Consider the following 25747-nt stretch of genomic DNA (forward strand, 5'->3'; position numbering starts at 1 on the left):
TCCTATTGAATCTACCTCCCCTACGAAAGGAATTACGATTCTGTCTCCACTGGTTGTTTTGACCCCACTGGCTTCTGCGTTGGTCAGGTCTGAATTTTTGGAGAGTATGGTATGAACGAAAATTGCCAGAGTTGGAAGGACTTTTAAAATCTTTGTGAAGAGACTTGGGTAAGGCTTGCTTTTTATCTTTAGTCTCCACAAGGATAGCATCTAATTTGTCCCCAAATAGGCGTTTCCCTTGATATGGATAACCCATGATGACTGATTTAGACTGGTGCTCCACCGGCCAAGGACGTAGCCATAAGGCTCTTCTCGCTGCTGCTGATGTAGCTAAGGCTCTGGCGGCATAAGCCATGGTGTCTAAGGTAGAATCTGCCAGGAAGGAGTCAGCTCTTAGAATCCTAGAGACACCTTCACAAGCCTGTTTTTCCTCCTGAGGAATAATTTGAGTCAATTTTCTGGCCCCCAGAAAGAGATGAAAGAGCTATTTCAAGGAAGATGGGGAGATTACTGAGGAACTGAATTCTTCCCAGTGGTCCTCAATGCAGAAAATGTAGGGCTACAGCAGCTCCTTTTGGGAAGGGTGTCTGAAGAACCGAGTCAAGCAGAGGAGATATGAAGTTTTAAGATTAATGGGCAAGTTAAGCATTAACAAGTCACCACACCTGCATGGCATATCCTCGAAGATGCTTTTAAAAACTCAAATGTGAAATTCTTGATCTCTTAACAAAAATATTAATTGTTTTGGAAAGAGGAAATGTAATGCTGAATTTTAAGAGAAGACCCAAAGGAGATCCATGAAGTTACAAGGCAGTTAGATGAACATTTGTTCTGAGTAAATTGGTTGAAACTGTTTAATAAGATAAAATTATGACGCACATAGAGTTACACGTCCACCTGGATCAGAACCAGTGTGATGTCTGACCAACCTTTCAGGTCTTTTCAAGAGGGTGCCACAGGGATCAATACTGGGACTGATGTTATTGAGTTTGTTCACAAATCACCTGGAATTTGTGCAAACAGCCAAGTGGCTTAATTAGCAAATTACACCTAGTTATTCAGGATGGTCATAACCAAAAGCAGATTGTGAGAAGCTCCAAGAAGATCTTTCCAAACTGGGTTCATGGCACAGGGTGTGGCAAACGAGGTTCAATGTTAAAAACCCCAACTGTAAATACAAGTGGATGCAGTTTGTTTGTGAGGTCTAAATACAAACAAAATCTCACTGTTTCTGACAGATGAGGAGCCAGCAAACAAATAGCTAGATTCGAGTTCAGTAGCACCTTAGAGACCAACAAGATTTTTTGGGTATATGTTTTGAGAGTCAATCTTTCTTTGAAACTAGCTTCACACACAGCAAATTCACACCTGACACTGGAAAACTAGCAGCAAATTGTCACTACTCCAGGGAAAAGCAGGCAGCCAGTTTATTTATTGTATATATTACAAGGGAATAGTATGTGTGTGCCCCCCCAATATCTGTGTGCTGTGATTTAGTCCCTCTTTGCTCCATAGTCCCGTTTGTGAGTTAGAAGCATGGGCTGCCTGAGTTCCCTTGTCCTGAAAGCAGCAGCTCCCATCCCTGCGTCTTCTTACTAAAAAAAATGGATGCTGTTTTGAACACACCCACCTCTGCTGTGTGAACCTAAAAGCAGGAACCTGAGTGAGGAGTACCCGATTCCTGATCCGCAAGCAAAAGCGAACATCATAGGTGGGACTTCTGCTTTCAACTAAGTGCTGAATGTCTTCCAGAAATGGACCCTATTCTGGACTCTATTCTGGGCCATAACCACCTAACCAACAACAAAGGGGGGGGAACTTAACCCTAAACACCAGAATTAAGTACCCAAAAGGTCAAGAAAATATAAATAAAAGTAAAAATCCAAGGCCCGAGGTTATACACTCTAAAAATTATGCAAGTAGAAAATATGTATACATTTATTTCAGGATAAAATCTAGTACCACATATAAGGCATTGCAACAGCCTACCAAATTGACATACTCATATAACACAGTAAGACATAAAACAACACAATTATACTCTGACCATACGCGTTTCGGCCATATAGCCTTCTTCAGTGGTCTAAGCAATCAACATTCCAGATATACATAAATATATAAAAAATCTTTATAACTATGTGTGCATTGTTATTGCAAAGTAACATTTAAAATATAAAACTGAAACCCTTCTTCCTCTGTTTTAGACTTCCATTCACAAGGAAAACCAATCCTTGTGTATGTATCCCTCTTAAATGAGGGGATGTAATATTGCAGCCATAAACACAATTATCAATATCTCATAGTCAAAAAGTATTCATAAAGTCTGGAGTAGTAATCAGGAAATAACCCCCCCCCCATCACTCAACACCTGGTTCCCCCACCCCACCCCCCGCCCAAGGAAACTATCAGACCTTCCAAGTGTCTTATGACTTACTCTACTACACTCTAAGCTGAGACATCATTCTTAGGGTCTACAGATCGAATACTTAACAACTGTTGCCAGTCACAAGATCGCCAACCACATATATTGCCAATTAGTGCATGCATTTCTTGTCTTCCATTTCAGAGTACTCCATGTGAAAGCTGCTTCTCCTTCCTTGAATTAAAACTGTATTATTCTTTGTCTAGATCCTAGATTTTATGTACCAAATGGAATAACATTAATTTGATTTGGCAGTTATATTTGCAACATTTTGAAATTTTTGAGAATGTTTATTTCATCATGTTAGATAGCTTATTTTTTGTTAAATTATACAATTTATAATGGATCTTCATTGAGGGCTGTCTGGTACAATAAAGTACGTTACCCTCTCAAGTACCCAAAGCTGGCCAGCTATGGGCTGTTCTGACCTCCTGAACCATTGAAAAACAAAGAACCATCAAAGAATACTAAAGCAAGGATTTAAAAAAAAACACAGCACTCACCCGGGCACAGAAAGCAAGGCTGGTAAATGCCAAGTGGTGCCAACCAACCTCATAATTAAAGAGCCAGCATTGCTTAAAAGAAAGACAGCAGATGGGGTGGGGGAGAACAAGGGCAAATTCTCAAATTTACAAAGAAAGGACTCTCTACGAAGCGGTGGTAATGGTGGCTAAGAAATGCTCTCTGCTACTATTGCATCAGCTAGTTCACAACCATCCCAAATGTTTAAGGTAACGCAGCATTTGCTGACTCCTTGTTCATACAATGAACTGAGCCTTCACTGTATCAGGACCAGACAATTAGTTGTGATACTTTTGCAAAGTTTTTTTTTCTGATAAAATATCAAGAATATGCCCTGATTTAGATGCTGACTGTAACATAGGTCCACCGGAACAACTGCCTAATGCACCGCCTGTTCTATTTATGGACCACTTTGACCCAGTTTCCATAACGGATGTTGACAAGCTCCTGGGATCAGTGAAGGCTGCTGCTTGTACCTTGTACTGCTGGATCCTTGCCCATCCTGGCTTCTAAAATCATGTAAAGACCACAGCAAAGAATCCTCAGCATCTATTAAAACTGAACACTAAATCAGGGCACTTTCCCTCGACCACTCAAAGAGACCACTCATCTGCTACTAAAAACTACAACATCCCCACAAAAAAAATGGGTGTAGACAATTATAGTTCTGTCTGTAATCTGTCCTTCCTAGGCAAAGTGACCGAGAGAGCAGAAGCAGGCCAACTCCGGATCTTGGATAACTCATCTGCTTTAGACCCTTTTCAGTCTGGGTTCAGACCAGGATATGGGATGGAGACAGCTTTTCTGGCTTTAGTTGACAACCGCCATCTAAATGTAGACAAAGGTCAAGCCTTCCTGTTGCTCCTTCTAGATTTATCTGCTGCCTTTGACACAGTGGACCAGGCCATCTTGTGGAGGCAGCCTACTATACGACTACTAAAGCGCACTGAGACTACGTTAATCCATCTTCTGGGCATGGAGTATGGGTTACTGGGGGTGTGTGGGGGGAGGTAGTTTGGTATTTCCTGCATTGTGCAGGGGGTTGGACTACATGACCCTGGTGGTCCCTTTCAACTCTATGATTCTATGAAATATTTCTTTGGAATCTGGTTTGAGAAATGGAAGGGCCTCTAGCAGGAGCCCAACCTACTGCCAGTAACTGTAGAGAGCTATAAAAAGCATAAAATGTCATTAAAAAAAAAAAGCAAGGCTGGCCAAGGGCCCCCTGTCAGATACTCCCTGGAAAGGAACACATATAGGAGGGCATATACACTGGCCAGATGTGCAGCCCTACCATCTGCCATATTAGAAGGGAGATTTAAGAAGATCCCCAGGGGGGAGAGACTTTGCCCATATAACACAGGGGAGCTGGAAACCATTGAGGATGTATGTTTTAGGTGTCCCCTCTACAAGTCAACCTGCTTCAATATTATTGACCCTTTGATTAGGGAAATGGGCTCTGGTGATGAGGGTAAATGGACGAAAAGGCTTCTGCTGGGAGACAGCTCACCAATCACCACCCAGGTTGCAAAATATTGTGCAGTAGCAATGAAGCTACGTCGCCTTAATGCGCTTCCTTAATCTGTGGAAACGTAAAATTGGGCGATTCCTAATTTTGTTGGCCTTGGTTGGAAACATCTATTCTGTATGGTCAGTTTCTGTTTTACCTGTTTTATCTGGCATATTAGCGGCAAATAAAATTTATTTATTTAGTCTTCTTCCACACACCTATATTGGATGGTAAGTTGCTATGACAAGACTACCCCCAGTGCCATCTACTCCTGAGGTGCAAGGGTGGATTTACGGGTCCAAAGCTGAGCTCTTCTTGTGCCCTTTCGTCATCTGTCTATTCAGCACTCCTCTATCAAGAGCGTGTGTCACTTCTACAGGCAAAGCAATGGCGCATTGGACACTGTGGTAAACCTCATATAGCCCAAACCGTGGTTTGCCAACAACAGTTTCTGATTTGGGGCAGAAATCACAAATGCCCTGTAAATTTGGACATCATACCGAACCATAGTTAAGACCAAGCTTTGGTGCAACACCTGAACTGAGCCAGTCTCTCCTTTAAACACTGAAATTGCAGAAAGGAATTTGGCCTGTTCAGGACTTTTCTATTCGAAGTCTGAATAACAGACACAGCCTTGTAACCACTTTCCTGGAGAACAGAAAATACATAACACGCATTGTAATCACACAACTCCCTTGAACTCTGAAAAATCATACTGAAACTTGGACTGTAAAGTGTAAACACCAACTCTATCCTTGCATCCGTTTCCAATGTGCCCAGTTATTATGAAGAAGAACATTGTGTTTTCCATTTACCTATTTAATCACCACCAATAAGGTGCTTTTAGAATAGCCTTAACAGATATAATTCTAGGCTTCCTGGAACTAAGTATTCTGGTGGAGAGGGGAACAATACGGCTTGGTTAGCACTTGAGTCTCATGAGAAGTGCATCTGCCTGGATCCAGGGCAATGAGAGCGTCCAGATCACCAATTATTTCTATGACTCTGAGTGGCCTCCAAGATGGGGACGCCTGAACACTCAACGCTTGGCCCTGAGCTCAGCACACAGGGTAGCTGTGGACGAAACAAGAAGAAAAGGAGAGCCCAGCAGGAAAAGACTAGTTGCTGAATCTATACGCTGTAGTGATTTGTCAAAACACGGGTTATTTCAGGGGTTAACGTCCACAAAGAGCTGTCTGGTATTATCTTCCTCCCAACAACTTACTGTGATCCTCTCCAACAAACCCTGTCTCTCAAGCACTTCAACGCTCTTTTAAGAGTGCAGAATTTATTTATTTTTAATCTACATTAATTAAGTCATTCGGCACAGTCTGACTGTAGTCACAAAAACTGAAATGGAAAATAAGGGCATGGAGAGCCAAAACAGTTCAGATGTTCAATTAGCAAGCAGAAGATGCTGAGTATCTAGGAGACATTTTCTTTGGAGTAAAGAACAAAAGGTGACCCCGTGTGGCCCAACGAAGCAAACGTTGCTTGTCAGATGCCTGACTATTTATGGCTGGGGCCCTCTGCACCCCAGTACCGGAGAGGAGGAGAAGGAGGAGGAGAAAAAGGAGGAAGAGGAGAAGTAATACTGATGGAACAATGAATGTCACAAACGATAATGCGAGTGTTTTATGTTGTTATGACTCCTGAATTGAGTTATGCAGAAACAAATTGGTCTGGAGGGGTTGTCCGGACCGTTCTCTGCTTTGGCTGTAAAATGGCCACTCGGTTCAGATCGAATGAAAGAATCCCACTGCAGGGCTGGCAGAGGCTGGTGCCATTAAAAAAAATAAATAAATAAGAAGACACCACCGCCAATTACAAAGCAGCATTTTCAGGGGGGAGAGACTCATGCATGTTTCAGAAGCTCCACATTTTCGCTGGAGATGCATAACTGATCACAAGGTACTACTGGAATTTCCTCGGGACAAAAAGCCCCTGTGCATAGCGAATTGAGAATTTGACAGCATATACTGTGCAGTTAGAGCATCAGCAGAACCAGTGGAAACAGACCCTGCTTGCAAGGCCTCTGTCTCCTGCCAACTATTAAATGCATCAGTGAAGCATTCCAACTTTCCTCTGGCTAGGCCTTCTGTTTGAAAGACACATTTTCCTACATTTAAACCCCGCTTTTCTCTCCAATGGAGAGCCAATGTAGCTTACATCATTCTCTTCCCCTCCGTTTTATCCTCACAACAGCCCTGTGAGGTAGGTTAGGTTGAGTGTGTGTGATGGCCCAAGGATATCTGGCAAGGTTCATGACAAGAGTAGGGATTAGAACCTGGATCTTCCAGATCCTTGTGCACTGCCGACCACGACACCACCCTCGCTCTAATCAATCATCAGTCATATCTATCACTAAACCACAGTTTGACATGCTCCATTTCCCTTCTTAACTGCTCACACCTGACACAAAGGCATGTGTGATATTGTTTAACACCTAGATTCTTGTCCAGTTGCACCTTAGAGACCAAGAAGATTTTCGGGGTATGAGCTTGCTTAACATGCACCTTATAATAAGGTTTCCTCTCATGCCTCCCTATAAGAAACTGCATAGAATGATTCTCCGTGATATTTTTAAGACAACAAGGACACATGGAAATCTTCCCTTCAACTGGCCTGCTATGTAGGATCACCCTTTTTAAATGACGTATGCATCTGCTTATAACCGGTTTGGGATAACACTCAAGTTTCCATCAGGCATAGAAATATATTGATTAATATTTAACCAGCTCAAAGGCACCAAAACAACAGTAAAGTAAAATAATACAAACAGAAAACACAACTCTTTAAAATCCAACGTCAACCCACTAAAGCCAAAATTAAACTGCCAGAGGAGTTCTTGCCCTCAAAGTCTACTTTGAAAACATTCTTCTTGCAGACTATGAGAAAGGTACTTCCCTCCGCCTCCTTCAGAAGCTCACTCCAGAGCCTCGGAACCACAGCCAAGGGCAAAGTCTGCTTGCCGCGGCTGACACATAGGGCGAAAACGCATGGTCGCTTTATCCTCCTTTAATCCCTGATTTAGCCAGGATCGAACGCACATTCGGCGAAACGCATGCGTTCGATCCTGGCTGAATCCTGGCTGAAACAGGGATTAAAGGAGGATAAAGCGACTGTGAGTTTTCACCCCTAGAAGCCTCCTCCAAGGGCTGCTTCTACGGGGAGCACAAAAGCATCCCCCTAAAACAGCAACGGAAAGTGGGGCAGGAACAGGCAAGAAAGGGCTCTGTGTGCCCCTGTTCTCACTCTGCTGGCTCTTGAAGTATAACAACACAACTTGGCAAGGACCGGGGGTGGGGTAGCCCTTTAAACAGCCACAGGTGCACAGCAGAGAGCTACCCCATGCCGTTTGGAAAGCCGAGCTTGGTTGTCTGCCCTCTCCCCGACAAGCAGAGCATCCAGATGAAGAACCCTCCAGACGCAGCCATTCTGCAGTCTCTATTCGGGAGGGAGAAAATGAGACTTGTATTTCCCTCTGGCATAAGAGTAGCCAGAGTCAAGTTCATGCCCAGGTTGGCCACAATGTCTCTGAATGCACCTGTTTACTGCAAAGGCCTCCTGCTGCCCATGAAGGGGGAAATCCCCTTGTGGAAGCAACCCAGGAATCTCTCTTAATACAAGTGTAACGCATTATAGTATAAAAATATTAAGGAAACCTCACAGAAGGTTCACTAGGGCTTATGTCTTTCCCCATATTATAAAAATGCTGACAAAAGTATAAGCGCTTGTTTTAATGACCTCTAAACATACTTTATATCAATACTCTACAGAATACAGCACAGGAATTGAATATATGCATTTCTGTATCAAGGCAAGACACTGTAAAGATTTCTAAAAAGAAGCATAAAGATCTGGGTCTTTCCTCTCCAAGAGATTTTGACAAAAACATATATTCACTGCCCATCTATGGCTTAACTGCTAGACACTTCAGCCTCAGGTATAAAGCATATTTTTAATCGAAAGATATAATTTTTCAGGACACCGTCATTCCCACTGTCTAAGGTTGAATGCAGCCTGTTCTACAAATACAGTTGCTGAGCCCTGAAAAGCTAGCTCTAAAGCATCTGAAAGGCTTGTGGTTTTCACTTATATTTCCACACCATGATCTACAGAGTGTGGTCACAAGGGAAAGGGGTGGTGGTAAAATAGATTTTCTGTGGGAATTATAGATATTATTTTTGTTTTCTCCAAATCTGTATTTCTTCCGTTCTGGATAGTCTGTTATTTTGTATCCCTTAAAATAAACTTACAATTTGGACTTGGAAACCTGTGTACACACACATATATTTCAGCTGCTATGGATGCCATTACAATATTTTGAGTAAAACTATACATTCAAAACTAAGGCTGCAATCCTGAGGGGCACTTAACACCAGTGGGCACTTGACACCAGTGCAGGGTCATGCTGGCTCCTTAGGAGCCTGCATTGGTGTTAAGTGCCCATTTAATACGGGACGAGGGGTACTTATGCCGGCACAGGGGCATTCACGCCGGCCCTGAGACACCATGCTGCTGTGCGGGGCTCAGGCACCAGCGTCGTCTCCCACCGGCCTTCTCCCAGCGTATATCCTGGGAGGTGTTCCCAGGGACGGAGCTGCCTTTGGGCAGCTTCCTTATCCCTTTCAGGCCAGGAATGCCCCCTTGCCCTTATTGCGAGTTATGGCACCTTTTTAGGTGGTGTAGGCCCATATACATGGATGTCACTGGACAACTAATATAAAAATCAAATATAAAAAACCTAACTGGAAGCAGAAAACGGAGAAGTTCTATTCTCTCTGCTAACACAAGACTAGGAGCCGACTGTGGTACAGATCATGAATTGTTAATATCGAAAATCAGGATAAAGCTGAAGAAAAACACCAGAACATACACAGTGCAAAAATACAATCTAAGCAACATTCCTGAAGAGTTTAAAGACCATGTAAAGAACAGATTTGAATTACTAACTGCAAATGAATGTAAACCAGAAGAACTATGAGTTGAAACTAGAGATATTTTCAAGGAATAATGTACAAAGACTATTCCAGTAGCCCAAAGAAATTAAAAGCCTCAACGGATGACCGAGGAAACTCTTAAAATTGCTACAGATAGATGAGAAGTAAAAGGTGACAGAAACAGAATCAAAAGTCTAAGTGCAGCATTCCAGTAACTCACATGTAGAGACAAAGAGAACCATTATAAGAACCAGTGTAAAGAAATAGAAGAGAACAACAAAAAAGGAAGAACAAGATACTAGATATCAAAGGGAAATTTAAAGCACGGTTAGGCATGCTGAAAGATCAGCATGGAAATACATTAACTGAACAGGACAAAATAAAGAAAAGGTGGGAACAATACACTGAAGAACTAACTATACAGAAGAAAAGATGACAGATACCTTCCAAGAAGAACCTTCTGAAGAAGAACCTACAGTTTTAGAATGTGAAGAGAAAGCTGCACTGAGAGCAATTGGGAGAAACAAATCACCAGGAGCAGATGGGATAACAACAGAGTTATTCCAAGCCACAGAAACTGAGTCCATCATAATCTTGATAAGAATATGCCAACAAATATGGAAAACAAAATAATGGCCCACAGACTGGAAACAATCAATTTACATTCCAATTCCCAATAAAGGAGATGTCAAAGATTGCGGCAACTATCGAACCATCTCAGTAATTTCTCATGCAAGTAAAGTGATGCTCAAAATCCTACAACAAAGACTGTTACCATATATGGAATGAGAAATGACTGATCTTCAAGCTGGATTCAGAAAAGGAAGAGGCACTAGAGATCATATTGCAAATTTATGGTTACTGGAGCATACAAGAGAATTGCAGAAGAAAATCAACATGAGTTTCATAGATTACAACAAAGCTTTTGACTGCGTGCATCACAAAAAGCTGTGGCTGGTTTTAAAGAAATGGGTGCGCAACAACATCTGATTGTTTTGATGTGCAACCTGGACTCGAGGCCATGGTTAGGACAGAATATAGAGAAATAGAATGGATACCGTGGACTGCCCCAAAAAAACAAATCAGTGGGTTAGAGATCAAATCAAGCCTGAACTGGCCCTAGAAGCTAAAATGACTAAACTGAAGCTGTCGTCCTTTGGTCACATTATGAGAAGACAAGAGTCACTGGAAAAGACAATCATGCTGGGAAAAGTTGAAGGCAGCAGGAAAAGAGGAAGTAGGGAGATGGATTGACTCTATGAAGGAAGCCACGGCCCTCAATTTGCAAGACCTGAGCGAGGCTGTTGATGATAGGATGTTTGGAGGGTCATTAATTCATAGAGTCGCCATGAGTTGGAAGTGACTTGACATTTAACACACACACACAGGCCCATGGAACACTATGAAGTGGTTCTATGGGGATCACACATAAGGGCAGCTTTCTGGCTGCGGTGGGGGGACTGCCTCCTGCTTTGGAGGCGGCGTGGCTGCTCCACCTCCAGCCACTGCCTAACCACCACCACCACCCTCAGGAACGGGCTGTAAGTTCTCTTCAAAATTATATTAAGAAAGTCAGGTTCCTCTTATTGTAATTGAGAAAGGTGGTTTGTTAAGTCTAAGTAGTTTCCGCACCCCAGAAATCAACTTAAATATCGGCATCAAGTAAAAGAGTCCTTGTCAAAAACATTCCATTATCAAGTAAAAATAATCAGCTGAAGTTAAAAATATCAGCTAAAGCAATCTTTATGATGCAGGCTCGACACTAATGCAGTTGCAATTTCCAGCAATAACTAAAGGACAGGATGCGTCTGCAGTATGATAAGCCCTTTCCCACATTTTAGGCAAACAAACCTGGGTTTATGACTCTGGACGCTCACGACTGCGTTCACTGCACTGGATTATAATGTGGATTCTCACTTTTAATTTTTGATGTATACTTAATATAACATATTTAGGTATACATCTAAAAATGTGAAACCTGCATGCAAACGTGTATTATCAGAAGTACACCCTTCAGAAGGGCCGGCTGGCCAGCCCCAATCAGCACATAACACAGCTGCAAAGTTGCTTGGTAGTCATGAACAGACCTTCACAAAACACCAGCTGCTGATTTGCTTCTGGCCACATGTCAAGGCTATTGCCTTGAAAAGCCAGACGTCCTCTGGGACTGGGATACTTAAAGGACCACCAGCTCCCACGTGAGTCTGCCTGTCAGCTTAGGAAGGCCCTGATCCATGTATTGAAGTCAAGCTGGTGGTAACCTTGTTTGATGTGACGCCCAAACTTTGTAACCCCCTTTCTGCAGCCATGGTCCAATCTGGACATGTTTCTGGCATCAGGTGTTATTTTTGTACATTTTAATAGTCTGCCTTTCTGACTAAAACTCAAGGCTGATCATTCAGCATAAGGCAATACAACCAACCCAACAATGCAACAGGGTTTAGACTGCACCCTTCTTTTCGTCATGGCTGCTGCTGATTCCCCTCTCCCTTTCTAGATTATGCTGATTGCTTTGGGCTGTTTTGCTCTGATGCTTATGCCTTTTCTTAGTGGTGGTAGCAGAAAGTGCCATCAAGTCACATCTGGTGGGGTTTTCAAGGCAAGAGACATTCAGAGGTGGTTTGCCATTGCCTGGCTCTGCGTCACGACCCTGGACTTGCTTGGAGGTCTTCCCATCCAAATACTGACCAGGGCTGACCCTGCTTAGCTTCTAAGATCTGATGAGATCAGACTAGGGTAGGGCTCCTTAATTGGTCTTAAATTATTCTACTTAAGGTCCTGCTTTCACAGCCTTCCTAGTAGCTGCTGCTAGTTTACTGATCTGTGCCATACCGCTCTTTTAATATTTATTGTCGCTAATGGGGGGTTTATATATATTGTAATTATTGTTCTGCTGCCTAAGAGCAGAAAGTGCAAGACATAAGAATTTTTTTAACTAAACAAAATGTGCTCAACTGCAAAGCTGTGATGCGCGAGAAACAGACAGACAGACAAAGAATCCAAGAAACAGGGAAACAAAGTCCCACCGAAATCCGACCTCATTTCCATTTGGGAAGTCAACCTGTATCTCTCTGGATGGACCACTTCAGGCTGCAGGGTTGAGGCACACATAACTGACATGTTCCTTCATACAAGAAAACAAATTCCCTGCATGAAGAAATTTCATCACGCGAGTATCCGCTACCGGCTCACAAGGGTCAGCCTAGACGCAGTTTTACTATCCCATCCATTTCAACGCAACTTGAGCACACAACTAATTTCTTCTGGTAAGGGCCAATTTTGATAGACTGCCCAAATCATACTGGTTTTTGATCTGAAGAAGTGTTAAATATGTTTCTTTTTAAAATGAGGAAAGCTACCATGACCACGCTTGACGGTTCCTTTGGAAGTAATTTGCCCTCAGCTGTATCTGGTGACTCTTCAGAGTTCTGCAGTAACACACATTTATCTCCAACCAGCTCTTCTCGCACAGGCTTAACCTTCAGACTAAAACTGAAAGTAATCAAGAAACCGTCACACTCAAAGCGCGGCTTCCTTACAGGGCAGCCAGTATCTGAACGTAAACAGGAATTATCAGTGCAGCTTTCAAAAGGTATCCACCCACCCAAATGACAAGCAGGAAATACATGGGGTGACACTTAAGCTGCAGCCCTTTGCATGCTTACTTGGGAGTGAGTCCCATTAAACAAAGCAGGACTTACTTCTGAGTAAACACATGAAGGGTCACGCTGTATGTCAGGAACATGCGCCTTTCTGAATTAGGTGTCTCGTGTGGCCAAGCAAAAATAATTCAGCCTTTTAAAAGTGTATTTTAGTGGAGACACTAGCTCAAAATTTTTTTTTGCACAGAACTCTTAAACAAAGGATGCAGAGAAGGCACCCCGGCAGCTGAGGCTGTTCCAGAGGGTCAAGTCTTGAAGCCCTTTATACTAAATCATGAGAAAGCTCACCGGAACCCCTTCAGGGTGCGGCACAGAGCCCATGCTTTCCCCCCCCCCCTCACTTACTGCCCACACAACCAGCTCCCGCACAGACTGCACTGGGTAGTTAAAACTGATTTTAAAAAAATCACTTCTGTCTTAAAGGTTGCTGTGTTTAGAAGATCTTTTAACGGCCCTTTAAAGTATTTTCCTTCTTGTGCATACCTTTGAATAATCTTATCCTAACTAGAACTGCCAAGAGTTCACGGGGTGGGGGAGTCTAGTGAGCATTTATAGACCTGATTTGCCAGGGGAGGGGGGGTTTTCATGGCAAGGAAAAAACATTGTCTGTTAATTGCAAAAATTGTAAGCATGATTGAGTGCCCAGTCAGTGTGTGTTCTTTTTCTAAAATGCTAATTATATTTTGCAGTTGTATTTTATTGTAAACTGCTGCCTGAGTATTTTGTGCTGAAAAGCAAGATGAAAAAAGCAAATTTTAATCAAAAAGTAACAGCTGCAGACCCAGCCGCCAGCTCAGGGGAAAGAGCCTGCTTCAGCAGGGTAGCATAACACCCCCCACCTCCACCCGAGACCAGGCAGAGGTTAAAAGGGGAAATGGGCTCTGGCTAGATGAGTGAAAAAAGTCGCTCTGACATCCAGACATGGCACTTTAAAGAAAGGGCAGATTCATGCCAGGAGCGGAGTGCGAGATAAATTGTGGCCTGGAGAAAAAAGAAATATAAAGGTACCAAAGGGGGGGGGGGATCTCAACTTCCACTTTGTGGATTGTTTCAAGGAGTCCACCCGACACAGGCCTTGAAGGCCCTGCAGCCGACAGCCCCATTCTGTGTGCAGGGCTCTTGCCGGCACGTGCCCCTGCTTCCAGGGATGGCTGTAGTTCCGCAGGTGCCGTCCCAATGCCAGACTCAGTGGCGTTGATCAGTTAGCTCCCGACACAGAATGCAGCAGCCTCACAAACAAGCTGCTCAGCCACGTGTCCACATGCCGCACCCTGACACCCAGAAGACGTGGGGTGCTAGTTTGAGATGGGGGACCTGGGTTTTTGCAGCTGAAAATGTATCCCCTCCGGCCCCTCCTTCCTCGACCCTCAACTCAGCATTCACTGCAAAACAACTATCCGGTTGCTTCTTAGATGGCTTCATCCACGCCTGGCAATCTGTTTAATAGCAGGCTGCGTCCTGGGACCCGCCCAGGGCCATGCTGAACATGGACACGGTGCTTTCAGACGGTTACAGCATTGCATTGCTGTGAAGTATTCCTCTCCACCACTCTATAGAAATGTTAGCACTGCCCTCAGGCTCACAGGGGTGGAGAGAGGCTTGCCAAAGGCCGCCAGGTGAGTTCATGGCAGAGACTAGATGTGACCTAGGGAGCTCCTGGCTCACAGCTTAGTCTCTTAGCCACTCCCTTGGGAGCTAAGTGAGAGGTCCCTATGAGCGCGTGCCAAGACCGGCCATGCACCCCCCCCCCAAGTGATGTCACTCCACCCCCTTCCTAGTCTCCCGGGAAGGGTTGGCATCCCCAGCCAGGAGAGCAGCGCCTTTCCAAGCTGTCCAGGAAGCGCCAAGGGACCCCTCCCTTTGGGGATCTCTCTTCTCCCCATCCCAGCAGAAATATTGTTCACAGGCACACACAGAGAGACACGCACCCCGTCCCACTTGGAGCCATGTCCTTCTTAAAATATTATGGGCTGGTGATGCGGTCCCGCCAAAGGGCTGGCGTCGTGCCCCGGGCCCCAGAGCGGCCGAGCCCGTGGCGGGCGGGGGGGCATGGGCATGCACCTGCCCCTGCCCCGGGCCCTGCGCGCCCCCCACCCCCACCCCCAGAGGCCAGGGCGGCCGCGGGAAGGGAGGCGGCGGCCCAGCCTGCAGCATCCCCCCGCGCAGCCATTTGTAAAAGGGAACCAGATCCTGCCCGTTACATAAGAGGCGCCTCCGACAGCACTTTTTTTTTGGGGGGGGGGTGCTCGGTTCCCCCTCCCCAGCCTCTCCGGCGCGATTCCCCCTGGGCCAGCCCTTGGCGGGGCTGCGCGGGGCGCAGGCCGCCTCGGCCCTCCCCCCCCCCCCCACCTACCTGCACGCCAGCGGGCCGGCCCTTAGGATCCGGCGCCGCTCCCCACCCCCGCGCCCCGCAGACACCCACGTGCACCGGCAGGCTGCTGGCCGCGGGGTCGAGACCCGGCCTCGGGAGGGACGCGGCTCGAGGCGGGCAGGCTGGGCTGCGGGCGTGCGGGCGGTGGGCAGCGCTGCCCGGCCCCTCCGGCGGCTGGGGCTCGTCCTCCCTCCAAGGGAAGGGGGGCGAGGGGTCCTGGCCCGCCGGGGAGACCCTCCCGGCCCCGCCCCGCAGCTCCTCCGGCCGCGCCAAGCAGGGGCCGCCTGAGATGCGCCCCGCAGCAGCAGCGGCAGCACCATCCTCCGCGTGGCGTGGCGTGGCGTGGCGTGGCGTGGCGCCCCCTCCCCTCCCCTCCCCTCCCCTCCCCTCCCCTCCCCGGCTTACCCGCCCGGCGGCCGCCGCTTCCTCGGCCTGCGAGCAGGGAAAGGCTCCGCCGGCACAGGTAGCCGCAGCGCCCCGCCCGCCTCCGCGCCCCCCTTCCCCGGCGGGCAGAGCGCTGCAGCCGGGCGGGGCGGGGCGGGGCGGGGCGGGGTGCGGCCGGCCTCGCCCGTCTCCTCCTCCTCCTCCCGCCGCCGCCGCCCTGAAGATGCCGCAGCAGCAGGAGCAGGCGCTGGACGCGCGGCCGTCCGTCCGTCCGTCCGTCCAGCCGGCCGGCCGAAACGAACCCTCGCCCCGCCCCTGCTGTTCGGCGCCCGCCCCAGGCTTGCCAGGTCGCTCTTCGCCACCGGCGGGAGGTTTGGGGGGGCGGGGCCTGAGGAGGGCGGGGCTTGGGGAGGGGAGGGACTTCAGTGCCATAGAGTCCAATGGCCCAAGCGGCCCTTTTCTCCAGGGGGTCTGGTCTCTGTCTCATCTCTGTCCCCTGGAGTTCAGTTGTAATAGCAGGAGATCTCCAGCTAGGACCTCTCTGACCTAGGGATACCTACCCTTGATCCCTGTGAACACATAAACGAAAAGGAAGAGATTATGACATTATTATTGGATACATTGATTCTGTATATACACCTTTGTGTGTACTTGTTGTTGTGACTATTTGTGTAATGAGCACTTGTATACATACTTACCTTCTTGTTAACTAAGTTCAATTTATTGTCAAAGGCTTTCACGGTCAGAGTTCATTGGTTCTTGTAGGTTATCCGGACTGTGTAACCGTGGTCGTGGTATTTTCTTTCCTGACGTTTCACCAGCAGCTGTGGCAGGCACCTTCAGAGGAGTAACACTGAAGGACAGTGTCTCTCAGTGTCAAGTGTATAGGAAGAGTAATATATAATCAGAAAGGGGTTGTGTTGAGCTGAATCATTGTCCTGCAAAACGTATCAAAGGTAATGTGCTAATCATTGTCCTGTAAGTATCAAGATAATGTGCTAATAAGGGTGTGGTATGTTAATATGGAACCATTGTATCCTGATGTCAGGCTGCTATCTCGGTTTCGTTATTGCCTCTGTCTCTGTGCTGTATTGTCTGCCCCCCAAGGTCGCATACCTAGGCCTGGGAACTCAGCTCCTGGGAAACTGTATTCATGCGTGTAATCTCCCGCCTTTCCTGCCTTATAATATCTCCCAGCTAGTGAGCCTCTCATAGCTGTCATTTTATTCGTTTGCACTGTATGCCTATTTGATCAGTAAAAGCCATCTGTTTGGACTCTATATGACTTTGTGGTGATTTCTGGTTCTGTGGGCCAAGGGCTGACATTATGACAGCTAACACTCATCTTCACCATTCTCCTAGCCAGGCTGGAGCCCAGGGGGGTTCGCCTGCCACTTGGATGGGAGCTGTGCAGCTCTCCAGGTGATCTACTACCCTGGAGCCCTTCTCAGAGGACCCTACTCTGTTACAAGACTTAATCACTGAACTTTTCCGGACGACCCGAGAGGTTTGCCGCTTGAGGGGACTGGTACAGGCGCAGTGGCAATCTCTTACAGGACGTCTCTGGATGTTAACATCGGAGGATACTGATGCTCGTTTAGATCTTCAGGACTTGGATCAATTACTGGACGATGCCCGATTGGCGACTGAGGATTTACAAATATTAACTGGACTTTTGGATAATCTTATTTCTCGACAAACTCTTTCTACCATGGCGGGAGCCCCGCCAGAGGGTTTTTCCCTGATCCCGGATGCGGCCAGCTGCCAGGCTGAGGCCAAGCGAGTCGCTATTAGCACCGCTCTTCTCCTTGTGGAATGTACAAAGGACACCCCGGTAGCCACCTTGGCTCAAGTTTTGACCCCGACGTTTGGAGCCGAGGCATCCGCACTGGCGGTTCGAGTACAACCTCTGCTGGGCGGGGAACCTGACCCCGTACTCTTGCTCCTCGAGACAGAACTTTTGCCGCGCATTACGGCAGAGACTGCCCTAAGACTTGAGAACGCCAAAGTTCTTGCGGATCAGCAAGCCGCCGAAGCGGCTAGGGTCGCAAGAGAGAGAGAGGCGGCGGAAGCAGCCAGGGCGGCTGCAGCAAGGATTAGGAATCAGGCGAACGTGGACACGCGCCCCAAGGACTATGTACTGGGACTATCAGGTCTAACTTTTTCCCCGGCGTTTGTCCCGTCGCGTGCGACCCAACGCGCACGCCGTTTGGCTGACCGACGTCGAGACTCAGATGAGTCTGAAGACGAGGATTTATATGGGGATAGCTCTCAATGGGCCACGAGCTTCCGAACCAGTAAGCCTCATCTTACTGGTGGCCCAAGTGAGGAGGTTCATCTTTTACGAGCCCAGAATCGGGAGCTCTCCGACCGTGTTGATCAACTCCAGGAAGTAATGGAACTTATGCTTCAAGAGAACAGGCAATTACAACAAACCCTGATAGCTCAGAGACAGCCCGTTCCGATACCGGGTCAGGGGGTACCCGTACAACCACCCGCTAATGTACCTGCTCCACCCTTACCTCCTGGAGCTCCTGTTGCTCCTCCGCCCGGACCACCCGTGCAACCACCTGCTAATGTGCCTGCTCCACCCTTGCCTCCTGGAGCTCCTGTTGCTCCTCCGCCCGGACCACCCGTGCAACCGGGTCAACCCGCGCCCGGCCCTTGGAAGCAACTCAAATTGAGGACTACGTATGACGGATCTCTTGAGACTTTGCCTTGTTTCTTGCATCAAGTGGACAGTTATATGCGAGAACAAGGTCAACTTTTCCCCACGGAAGATAGCCGGGTGCGGTACGTAGCTTCCCTCCTGACAGGCAAAGCGGCTGACTGGATGGTCCTCCAGTTTGACACCCGCTCTCGTGCGATTCGTTCCCTCAACAACTTCATGACTGCCCTGAGAAGGAGGTTTGAGGACCCCTTCCTGGGGGAAAGAGCCAAAACGGAACTCTTACAATTAAAACAAGGCTCTGCTACAGTTCGGGAATTTGCCGATGAATTTCAGCGACTGGCAAGTAAAATTGTAGGTTGGCCCGAGACCTCCCTAATCCATCATTTCAGGGAAGCCTTGCATCCTGACATTCTGAACTGGTCTTACATGCGGGGCGATCCCGGTACCCTCGAAGGCTGGATCCTATTAGCCGAGGAAGTGGAAAGCCGCCGCCGCTTTATTTCTCTCGTCCGTCAAAAGCACAAGGAGAAGGGCACCCAAAAGCCTCAACCCAAGGCACCACTGCTCGTCCCACGAAATCCCCCACGTCCGCTCCAGGAACGTGAAGCCCGATTTCAGAGGGGTGCCTGTCTTACATGCGGAGAAATGGGCCACTTTGCAGCCGTTTGCCCACGCCGCCAGGAATTATTTCGTCCCAGCACGACAACCCGCGCCCGAGGTCGTCCACCACGCAGAGGCACCGCGGCCACCCGCAGCGCAGCTCCGGGAAGGCCCACACCCTCTGCACTCCATGCCGGGGACCCAGCCTCCCTGCCTGCTTCCAACGACCCCGCCGGGTCTCGGATTACAAGTGCCCCATTGGGGGACAGCTTTCCCTCTTCGGATGAGGAAAACCCTTGGATTTCTCCAGCCTTAAACCTGGAATCTCCCCTCGACTTGTCAAAAAACGGCTCCGGTCTGTGGTGAATGGAGCATCTCCACAGACCTCTCAGGATCTTCCTATCAAACCGAATGCTCCTACCAAAATCAAAGAAGTGGACTCCACCGTCTACGTGGATGCAGTTTTACAACAACTTAACGGAGGTCCACAAATCCCCGTCAAAGCACTAATTGACTCCGGTTGCTGTCGCACTCTCATAAGCGAAGCCACGTTTGCTGCACTCAGAGCCGACTCAGAGGCTTTACCCGCCCCCGTCCAATTTGCTCAAATGGACGGGAGCCAATTCCAGGGGGGTCCAGTTGATCACCGCACCATAGGGGTGGCAATGGGAATTGGTTCCCACTGGGAACAAATAGACTTCACTATAGCCCCTATCCGATTTGAAGTGGTCTTGGGAATTAACTGGATTAAAGGACATAGTCCCAGTATTGATTGGGAAACAAACACTATCTCTTTCGCTAGTCCCACCTGCGACCAGCATCGGCAAAACTTTGCTCTGCCATTTCCGCCCGTTCCAGCATTAACCTCTACTGCCCCAGTACCACCGGCTCTACCCGCTGTATACCGGGACTTTGAAGATGTCTTCGACCTTAGGGAATGTGATGCCTTACCCCCCCACCGGGCCTCAGACTGTGCGATTGAAGTAGTAAAGGACTGCACATTAACCAAAAGTAAGATTTACCCTATGAGCGCTTCCGAGCGCACTGTCCTCCGGGACTTTTTGGACAAAAACCTCGCCAGAGGGTTCATTCGCCCTTCGAATGCCCCAAACTCGGCCCCCGCGTTTTTCGTCCGGAAAAAAGAGGGCGACCTTCGCCTGTGCATTGACTTCAGAAAGCTCAGTGCGGTTACCCAGACCAACGCCTATCCTATCCCATTAATATCGGATATTTTGGGACAATTACAGGAAGGCCGTGTGTTCTCTAAATTAGACTTGGTGGAAGCCTACTACCGAGTCCGTATCCGCGAAGGAGATGAACACCTCACTGCCTTCTCTAGCTGTTTCGGAATGTATGAATTCCTTGTAATGCCATTCGGATTAAAAGGGGCCCCGGGGGTCTTCATGCAACTCATCAATGAAATCCTACATGACCTTCTATATCGTGGGGTGGTGGTCTACTTAGATGACATTCTCATTTATTCGAAAACTGTGGACGAGCATGTGACTCTGGTCAGGGAAGTTCTACAACGCCTGCGTAACCATCAACTGTTCGCTAAACTAGCTAAGTGTGAATTTCACCAAAGCAAACTCACGTTTTTGGGATACATCATCTCCCACCAAGGTCTTCGCATGGACCCCGCCAAAGTCCAAGCCGTCCTCGATTGGACTCCCCCCACCAACCGTAAGCAAGTACAGCAATTTCTGGGATTTGCAAACTTCTATCGGGGATTCATCCCTAACTTCGCCCAAGTGGCTCTACCCATTACGGACCTGCTGAAAACTAAGGGAAAAGTAAGCTCGGCTGCCTTGCCCTCCGCAAAAATCCTATGGACTGAGCAATGCCAAGCCGCCTTTCTGGCCCTCAAACGCCTCTTCACTTCGGAGCCGGTGCTACGGCACCCAGACCCAAATCAAATGTTCATTGTGCAAGTCGATGCTTCCGATGTAGCCATGGGAGGGGCTCTCCTCCAGCAAGGACCGGACGGTATTCTTCACCCTTGCGCTTACTTTTCAAAAAAATTTGCGCACGCTCAATTAAACTGGCCCATCTGGGAGAAAGAGGCCTCTGCAGTTCATCATGCACTGACTTTATGGCGGCAATTCTTGGAAGGGTCTAAAGTACCCTTTGAAGTTTGGACCGATCACAAAAATCTAGCTGCCCTCACGGGGTCCCATAAGCTATCGGCGAAACAACAACGGTGGGCGGAGTTCTTTGCTCAGTTCCGTTTCACCCTGAAGCACGTCCCTGGGAAGCAGAACGTTCTCGCGGATGCCCTCTCCCGTTTACCACAATATCCGGTAAAACTCGAAAGACCCACCAACTCTCTGTTCACCCCTATGCAACGTGGGGCCCTACCTATGCTGGCTGTGCAAACCCGATCCCAGCATCAGCACACCTTCCCTAACTCGCAAGCTCCGCCAGCCCAACCGGCTGCCCAGCCGCCACCGCAACAGACCGGAGTTCCCGCCCCTCCTACCCCTCCGACCGCTCAGCCGCCTGCAGTCTGCGCGCCGCCGCACGTAAGCACTAGCCCTATAACTGTTTCTCAGATCTCCATGACCGATGGGGGGGCTCCCTCCAAAATCCCCATCTCCGAATCCTTTTTAACTGTCCTTCGGGACCAGTGCCTTTTAGAACGTTCCGCTCATACCCTACCTCCTGGTGTTTTGGAACAAGGGGGGTCCTGGTACAAAGACTCAAAATTGTATGTACCCAAAGCTCTCCGGAAGGACGTTTTACATTTAGCTCATGGAGCCAAAACAGCTGGGCACTTTGGGTTTCTGAAGACCCTTCACTTATTGCGCAGACAGTTCTGGTGGGGGGGAATGCGTTCCGACATTGACTCCTTCATCCGCAGCTGTCCCGTTTGTGCCGCTGCGAAACGATCGCAGGGCAAACCCCCGGGACTGCTACAACCTCTTGAAACGCCCAGCAGACCTTGGGAAGTGATTGCTATGGACTTCATGACTGATCTCCCTCTCAGTGGGGGTAAAACTGTGTTGTGGGTTGTTACTGATTTGTTTTCTAAGCAAATACATTTGATTCCATGCGCAGGGATCCCCTCTGCTCAGAAACTGGCCCGCCTCTTCGTGACGCATATCTTTCGTTTACATTCGTTTCCGCGTAAAATTATTTGTGACCGCGGAAGTGGTTTCGTTTCTAAGTTTTGGAAAGCTTTCCTCAAGTTGGTGGGGGTGGAACAGGGATTGTCTAGTGCATACCATCCTCAAACTGATGGTCAAACTGAACGTGTCAATGCTGTACTTGAATGTTATTTGCGTTGTTATGTTAACTACCACCAGGATAACTGGGTAGAACTGTTACCTTTAGCAGAATATGCCTACAATAATGCCATGCATCAATCCACAGGTTTTAGCCCGTTTTTTGCTGTGTATGGACAAGATTTCAGTCCCATCGCTCCTACAGATGATGTAGAGGGGGAGGGGAACCCCGACATTGCCTCCTGGGCACACGCCCTCCGTACCACTTGGCCCTGGCTCGTTAGCAACCTCGACCGGGCCAAACGTAAATACAAAGCGCAAGCTGACAAACATCGCTCCCCCGGGGGTGATCTGCAAGTGGGTGCTTTGGTTTACCTTTCCACCAAAAATCTCCGTTCCACCCAACCGTGCCATAAGCTCAGCGCCAAATTCATTGGCCCTTTCCCCATTACTCGGGTCATAAACCCTGTCACAGTGGAACTGGCTCTCCCCAAATCCTTGAGGCGTGTGCATCCTGTTTTCCACGTAAGCCTCCTCAAACCCCATGTTGCTTCTCCACGGTGGCATCCGGACCCACCGCCTGCGCAACCCATCATGGTGGGGGGGGAAGAACACTTCGAAGTCTCCAAGATCCTTGACTCCCGTATTCACCATGGCAATCTGCAATATCTAGTTCGTTGGAAACATTTCCCCCCTGCCTATGACGAATGGGTGCGCGCACGGGATGTCTCCGCCCCCGACCTCGTCGACGCCTTTCACATTGCTTACCCGGACAGGCCAGCCCCCTTGCGAACTGGGAGGGGGCCTTGAGGGGAGCAGAATGTCAGGCTGCTATCTCGGTTTCGTTATTGCCTCTGTCTCTGTGCTGTATTGTCTGCCCCCCAAGGTCGCATACCTAGGCCTGGGAACTCAGCTCCTGGGAAACTGTATTCATGCGTGTAATCTCCCGTCTTTCCTGCCTTATAATATCTCCCAGCTAGTGAGCCTCTCATAGCTGTCATTTTATTCGTTTGCACTGTATGCCTATTTGATCAGTAAAAGCCATCTGTTTGGACTCTATATGACTTTGTGGTGATTTCTGGTTCTGTGGGCCAAGGGCTGACACCTGAAGTGATCTGTTAATGTGTGAAATCCAAAGCTAATCTGTATGGCTATTGTGGACTGTAGTCTTTTTTAGTCTGGAGGTTTTCAGGACAGGAAGCCAAGCCTTATTCATTCTTAAACTCTCTTGTTAAAGTTGTGCTGATGTTTATTAATTTCAATGGCTTCTCTGTACAATCTGACAAAATAGTTGGTAGAATTGTCCAGTCTTTCAGTGTCTTGACACAAACAGGACACAGGGTCTTATTCCAAGACCACGGTCACACAGCCCGGATAACCTACAAGAACCAATAAGTTCAATTTATTTGTTAACCATTGGTTTAGATTGCCTTTTTGTGCAAGTTCTGGTAGACGTACCTGGAGGTTGGCAACCCTAACCCACCCTGCAGCCCTAATGGAGCTGGGGAGGGGCGGGCCTCTCTAGGGAGGAGGCCCGGCCTGCCCCGCCCCCCCGTGGGGCATCTTCAGCTCCTTCTGGCGGGACCGGCCTTCCACAGGCAAAACCAAAGCAATTCCTGCAAAGTGACCCTCCACTCAAACACGTGTTCTGCTGACACGTCAGAGGAAAACCAGGTTGCCCTGGACTGGCACTGTGGTAGTCACCTGTGCAGTCGTACATGGGCTAGTGTGCCAGCTTACTACGGAGAGATTTGGAAGCCCAAAAACTCTCCCCCAGGGTGTCAAACTCAATTGCTATGAGGATATGACTAGGGTTGCCAACGCAGAGAATGTTAATAACAGCCAGCGTTGGTCCCTGAAGAAGGCGTTAATCGCTGAAGCAGAAAGATCACCGGGCTTCTGTTGAGAACAACTGCACTACTGAATTGCTACTCTCAAGAAGCATATCTGTGGAAGAAAGGGAGGTTGGCACCCCCTTTCATGGACTTACCTATAATACTGTTATTTGTTTGTAACAAGGCATAGTCCTCTCTTTGGCGTTACTTTTAAGGCAATAATTAACAACACATGTTTTTGCCTACATACTATCAGTGGTGGATATGTTATTAAATACCACTACTTTATAATCATTGTGTCTAGCTTTTGTGAAGTGCTGTTTCTAGTTTGCTGAGTATCCTACAGCACGCTAACCTTTGTTTACCACAAACCTCCGGGTACTAGCTGGAGATTTCCTGCTATTGTACCTGATCTCCAGCCGACAGAGATCACTTCACCTGGAGAAAATGGCCGCTTTGGCCATTGGACTCTATGGCATTGAAGTCCTTCCCCCTCAAACCCCGCCCTCCTCAGGCTCTACCCCCAAAATCTCCCGCCGCTGGCCATTTTCTCCAGGTGAACTGATCTCTGTCTGCTGGAGATCAGGTACAATAGCAGGAAATCTCCAGCTAGTACATGGAGTTTTGGTACTCAAAAAACTAATAAGTGCCAAAAAGGGAAGATTAACAAAGCAAAAAACAGCACTGTAGCCAAAAAGCCAGAGCTATCTGGTGTAAATAGTTACCACAATAATGTGTGCTGAATATGCAAGTGTGTAATAATTTTGACACTCGCAGTAGAAGTGAAAAGATACAATAAATATACAGTAAGTATATATCACAACAATGTCTGGGTTCAAATGTCCTTGGATTCCAGAAAATCGATGGGTATCCGGTAAAGTCCCACTTCGCTCAAGCTTCATCAAACATGGAAATCCTGAGATGATGCATTTGCTTGAAGCATATTTTCCATGCACAAGGGGTATGCCTTCTCGGTAAAAGCGGGTGGCTGGCTGAGTTATCTCTTGTATACTGTGTATATAAGACCATTAATCCACCTCCTTACTTGCGAGTGTGTTTCTCTTCTTAATGGCTAAAAAGCAGAATGTTTCCATTGCATGGGATACGGCCGCCTCCCTATCTTCAAGCAATAGTTTGGCCAAAGCTAACTCCGTACACCCCTGATTTCATCATAGAATTCACAGTGCTGCACTATAAGTATGATTGATTTGACTGCTTTGGCCAAATGGGCAACACCGTTGCTCCATAGGCTGATGTTGAAACCTTCCATCTAAAACGGCAGAAGGTAGGGCATCAAAGCGGGCTCTGGAAAAAGCCCATCTATATTTGGCATGAGTAATATTCGATAAATAAGGGGCTGCAGCTTTTCTTGACCATGTTTTTAGCGCACTATAAAGCTTTGACAGTAAAGGCATTCTGTGGCTGTTATATCCGCGTGGGAAGGATTCACGAGGTCAGAGACGGAGTTCAAACAACAACCGCATTTATTGATGACAGGAACAGAACTGCTTAACACAATGAGCAACCCCTGTTTATATGCCCCCTTGGCCACCTGCGGCCACTCCCCCCTTGATCCGTGATAGGGGGACATAACTTCCTGGTG

This window comes from Euleptes europaea, chromosome 9, assembly GCF_029931775.1.
Source record: "Euleptes europaea isolate rEulEur1 chromosome 9, rEulEur1.hap1, whole genome shotgun sequence".
NCBI lineage: Eukaryota > Metazoa > Chordata > Lepidosauria > Squamata > Sphaerodactylidae > Euleptes > Euleptes europaea.